General features: G+C 46.5%; 1 pseudogene; it reads left to right on the forward strand.

Annotated features, from left to right (window-relative positions):
* Positions 1-722: 722 nt before the first annotated feature.
* On the forward strand, positions 723-1,737 carry LOC124660099 (annotated as a pseudogene).
* Positions 1,738-5,842: the final 4,105 nt, after the last annotated feature.

Consider the following 5,842-nt stretch of genomic DNA (forward strand, 5'->3'; position numbering starts at 1 on the left):
GCCCTCTCCCTCTCCCTCCGGTATGCACTCTCATCCCCCCCCTTTTTCCCGTTGTTGGCTGGGGCGGCAGGTCGTCGAGCCATAGGTCATCGGATCCCCCGGCGGCGGCGCGCGGCCTGGACAGGGGCCGACGCGGAGGCAGAGGCTCGGGGCGGCCTTGAGTTGGGCGGCGCCCGGCCTGGAGAGGGGAGGATGAGGGCGAGTGTTGGGGCAGATGGGGGCGCGGGATCTCCCGGCGGCGGCGCACGGCCTGGACAGGGGCCGCCGTGGAGGGAGGGGCTAGGGGCGGCGCACGGCTTGGACAGGGGCCGACGCGGAGGGAGGGGCTCGGGGCGGCCTCGAGTTGGGCGGCGCACGGCCTGGAGAGGGGAGGACGAGGGGGATTGCTGGTGGCGGCGTGCAGGGCGGCCTGGACGGGAAAGGAAGGGGATTTGCTATTATCCATTTTTTATATATAGAGTTTAATGTATGTAGAAATTGCTACATAATTGGGGAGGTGTTGTGGTCTGATATATAGAGATTGCCTGTGTGTTCATTGTTTGCAGATGGATGGTGACCAAAGTTTCTTGGACACAGCTGGTTTTGGTTACTCACAAACATAACCTGAAAGTCCAATTGGAGAGCAAGCAACCCCATCAACTCAGCGTTCTGCAACAACAGAAGAAAGGAAAATCCAACAAAGGAAAAATTTGTCTAGTGATGAGGATAAGGTTCTGATAGCAGCATGGGCAAATACAAGTATGGATATTGTCGGGACAGATCAAAACCGAGAAACTTCTTGGGCTAGAATTTCAGAGTACTACAACACACACAAGGAATCATCATGGCCTGAGCGTAATGCCAATGCAATAAATTGTCGTTACACATTGATTAACAGAGAGGCCGCTAAATTTTGTGGTTGCCTTCAGCAGATATTAAATTTGGAGGAAAGCGGAAGGACTATACAAGAAAAGGTATGCGTCTATCTTCTACTTCTACATGTGCCGTGCAATATTTTATATGTGCTGTGCATAATAATACATTTGTATGTGCAGATAAACGATGCACACCTTTTGTTCAAGGAAATGGATATTAAAAGAAAAAAAGCCTTTTACATTGATGCATTGCTATGTAGAGTTTTCGAAGTATCCAAAGTGGCAGACAAGAGAACTTGAAACTTCTGTTATGAAACAAAAGAAGACCATTGATGCAAGTCCGGGCACAACCACCAATGATCCGGCCGATGCATCCTCGGTACACATTGATGCTACCTCAGCAAGCACGTATGCTCTTGAACATGAGAAAAGGCCTGATGGTGTGAAGAAGGAGAAATTGCGGAGAGGTAAAGCTGATGACAATGCTTGCAAGTTGTCATTAGAAACTGTGTGGGCACAAAAGCAAGAGAATGATGAGCTCAAAGAGGCGGCAATAAATGTTCGATATGCACAACAATTTGAATTGAGAAAATAGGAGATTGCACTGAAAAAGAAGGAGGATGCACGAAACGAGAGGGATGATGCACGCAAACAGTTTGAATTAGATGAGAGGATCATGCTCATGGACACAAGTGGTATGACTGATGTGCAAAAGCAGTTTTACCAAGCTAAGCAGAATGAGATCCTTGCTCGCCGCCTAGAGTAGTGAGCTAGTTATTGTATGAACTATTTGATGATTTCTCCTAGTTGTTGTAAGAACTATTTGATGCTTTCTCCTAGTTGTTGTAAGAACTATTTGATGATTTCTCCTAGTTGTTGTAAGAACTATGTGAAGTAAAAATACTTTATTGATAGCACTGCATTACATAGAAATGGATTACATCACTCATTGCACAAAGTTATAATGCTACTACATCACTCGTTTCCAAACTTGTGCCACACATGTTCAATTAGATCAAGCTTAAGCTGAGTATGTTCAGCTTTATTTCTAATCTGGTGAGTCATCTGAATAAAAGATCTCAGGTGTTCCGCATGAGTACGAGAGATTGTGACTCTTTCTCCCATTGCCTCATAAGAGCAGTTTTGTTGACCAGTTTCTCGCTCCTCTTCAACTATCATATTGTGCATTATGACACAAGCTTTCATGACATCACCGATTTCTTTACGTTTCCATCCTTTAGCAGGTCCACGAACAATGGCAAAACGGGATTGCAGAACTCCAAAGGCTCGTTCCACAACTTTCCTGCACGCCTCTTGCTTCTTCGCAAAAGTTTTATGCTTTCTTGTATCTGGAGTTGTATGCTCTTCACAAATGTTGCCCACCGTGGATAGATACCCTTTGCAAGGTAATACCCCATTGTGTACTGATGGTCATTGATGCTATAATTCACTGCAGGAGTTTGACCTTCGGCTAGCTTTGAAAAAACAGGAGAACGTTGAAGAACATTTATATCATTGAGAGACCCTGGTAAACCAAAATAAGCATGCCAAATCCAAAGATCTTGCGATGCAACTGCTTCCAAGATCATAGTTGGCTCGTTCACATGGTCTTTAAACATGTCATGCCATTTTTTGGGGCAATTTTTCCAACCCCAGTGCATGCAATCTATGCTCCCTAACATACCAGGAAATCCTCTTTCCTCCCTTATTGCAAGTAACCTAGCAACGTCTTGTTCATTTGCAAGTACCTTTCCCCAAATACTTCACAAAATTTGATCACAAATTTCTTGCAAGACTCTAAATTAGTAGCCTCAGCGGACTGGATGTACTCGTCAGCACCATCAGCTGCTATTCCATATGTTAGCATCCACATTGCCGCGGTCATCTTTTGCAGAGGATGTAACCCAAGAGCTCCAAAAGCACTTCTTTTTTGCGTAAAATAACCATCATAGTCATGCTCAAGTATACCATCAGCTATGCGGTTGAACAAATCACGGGACATCCTAAATCTGTGTATAAAAAGTAAATGAGACGGGGAAATGAAAAATGGGCAAATGCAGAGAAGTGTACTAGTTACAAACCTTCGTCGAAACAAATGTTCGGGATAGCGAGGAACTTCTTTGAAGTAGTCATCCCACAGTAGAACAAATCCAGCATCTCTTCCGCGATCGATTGCTCGACGTCCATGCTTCGAACCGCCGTGGCGTCGAGCGTTCATCCTCTCTTCCTCCTCGCGCTCGGCAAATGCTGCAAGTATGAGTTCATCGTCGCCAGATGAAGATGAAGAAGAACTCATGTCCCAAGAGGATGTGTTCATTGTGTTGCGTGAGAGACGATAGAGAAATCTAAGAGTGAGAAGATAAGTCACAGGTAGAGATGCTGGAAGAGAGGTGGTCGGGGTGGTTTATATAGACCAGAAATATGGCCGTTAAAAATATGACCTGGAATATAGCCATTTGAAAATATAGCCGTTGAAATATACATGTCCTGAATGCTGATATACGTTCTACTGAAAAACTGAGATGTGTAAAATTTAGCAAGGTGTATATGGATGTGTATATGGAGATATACACGTCCAAATTTACACGTACCAGCTCTGAGGAGCAGCTGACTGGAAATGCCGATGGTTGGGGACCGAATGACCGAACGATGCAACAATGATATCCAAATCTTGATGATAAAGTCAAAATAATTTGGTGACAGCTATACGGAATGGATAAGCAAGCCAGGTCATTGCTCTTTTCCTCAGTCGACGCGTGGCGGCACAGATCACGAGGGGGAGCCTTGTACTGGTAAGACAAGCAAGTCAATCAGCTCTGCGTCGCTGCTGCGGTGCTGCCTCCGGTACAGCATGGACACCCATTTCCTTTCACTGCTTTAATTCGATTTGCTACGCTATTGTTTATAAATGATATTTCTTTGATGTGCAACCTCTAAACAGTGGCGATTTACACAAAAATAACCCAAAAGTGGAAGAAAAGCACAGACTGACCCTCCGGCGAAACTATTTCACCAATCTAACCCTTTTGTGTGGCGCCCCTCCCACGGGCGCCACACATGCCCATGTGGCTCCCCTCCGCCGGCGCCACACACCCGGCCGACGTGGCCCCCTCGCCGCCGAGCTGGTGCGCCCGTCCGACGTGGCAGCATGTGTGGCGCCCCTCCCAACGGCGCCACACATGCACTTGGAATCCCCTAAAACATACGTGGGACAAATCCTGCGGGACTTAGCCGTTTTGCGAGCTCGATGTGTGGCGCCGATGACACGGGCGCCACACTAGCATGTGTGGCGCCGATGGCACGGGCGCCACACATAGAGCCTCGCAAAACGGCTAAGTCCCAGAGGATTTGTCCCACAGTATGTTTTGGACCCAATGGTTCAAACAAGTTGGCATGTGTGGCGCCGATGCTACGGGCGCCACACTAGCACTTGTGGCGCCAGTGTGAAGGGCGCCACACATGGACTTGTGTTGAAAACATGAAAAATCCTACCAAATTCCAACAGTTAGGAGTACAACATTGGACACAACAAGTAGAAATTTCATGACAGACACATATAACACTTCATACGTCACATTGTAGCACGTAGATTCGAACAACAAGTAGCATTACAGACCATGGTTCGAAATGACATAGGGTTCACAAATCGATACTTATGAATATAGAGTTCACAACAACACGTAGCACATCCTAGTAGCGTCCTCGACGTGCCGTCCTCGTGGGCTGCTTCCGGACGGCCATCCTCTTCGTCCGCTGCCTTGGCTGCTCCCTGCCGCTGCTCCTCGCCGATGCTCGCTCCTGCTGCTCGCTCCTGCTCCTCCTCCTCCTCCTCCTCCTCCTCCTCCTCCTCTCGAAGAGAACGGCTCGTCGTTCCTCATCCTCGACATAGCTGATCTCCGCGGCGGCCCGTCATCCTCCTCGGTGACAACCTTCTTTCCTCGGTTGACATAATCTTCCGGAGTGTACCGGTTTGGAGCCTTGCCCCTTGGCTTCAACCGGTAAGCTGACCGTTGCTTGGAGGTACGCTTCGGAAGTACGACTTGACTCGAATGTAGGTCGTCCTCGGGAGGAATCTGCACAAACATGAACACATGAGATTACAAAAGTTGAAATTAGTAAGAACATGTTTCACGGCAACAAAATAGTCCATACATGTTCTTCGAAGAGGAGGATGTAGGGATTTCGCCTTCGCGGCAACCTAGCAAGTTCGCTAACCGCCGCATCTTTCGTGCGGTGTTCTCGCGTCATGGAACTCACGGTTACAAAGCCACCAGAACATAATAGTGTACATTCAAAGTTGGTGATCATACCTTAATGAAATTCCGCAACGGTGAAACAGGCTTTTCATCTCCGTGGCTCGGTCCCACATAGTCTCGCACTCCTCGGCGGTTTTTTGGATCTCCTCCCGCCTGTGACAAACATAGCATACACAATTTAAGCGAGCACATGGCAATCTAGATGATGTACTAGTTAGTGAGAGAATCCATTACCACGAAGTTCAGCTCGGAAGCAATAGAAGTCGATCTCCCTCTGCGAGCAAAAGTGTCGTGCTGGCTTTGCCCAACCTCATCGAAGTCGATCACACATACATTCCTAACAAATATGAGTTATTCCATCAAAAATACATGAGAATATATCTAACTTTCGAATCACATATACATCACACATACATGAGAGTTCATATCCAAATACATCACACATATGAATTTCGTAAGACATACCATTCCTAGGCCCATAATAGACATATGTAAGACAATAGAATGCATTTGCTAAGCTCCAATTTTGCCTTTCACCACATACATACATAAGGATTTCAACACATACATGTAAAATTTCATTCAACACATCTAGGGTTCCTACATATCTAGGGTTCCTACATATCTAGGGTTCCTACATATCTAGGGTTCCTACACATACACATTCAACACATACATAGCCATTTCAAATCTAGTTTCCATGTCTAGGGTTCATGTGCAAATCTAGCAAGA

Source organism: Lolium rigidum, chromosome 6 (assembly GCF_022539505.1).
Source record: "Lolium rigidum isolate FL_2022 chromosome 6, APGP_CSIRO_Lrig_0.1, whole genome shotgun sequence".
In the NCBI taxonomy this organism is placed as follows: domain Eukaryota; kingdom Viridiplantae; phylum Streptophyta; class Magnoliopsida; order Poales; family Poaceae; genus Lolium; species Lolium rigidum.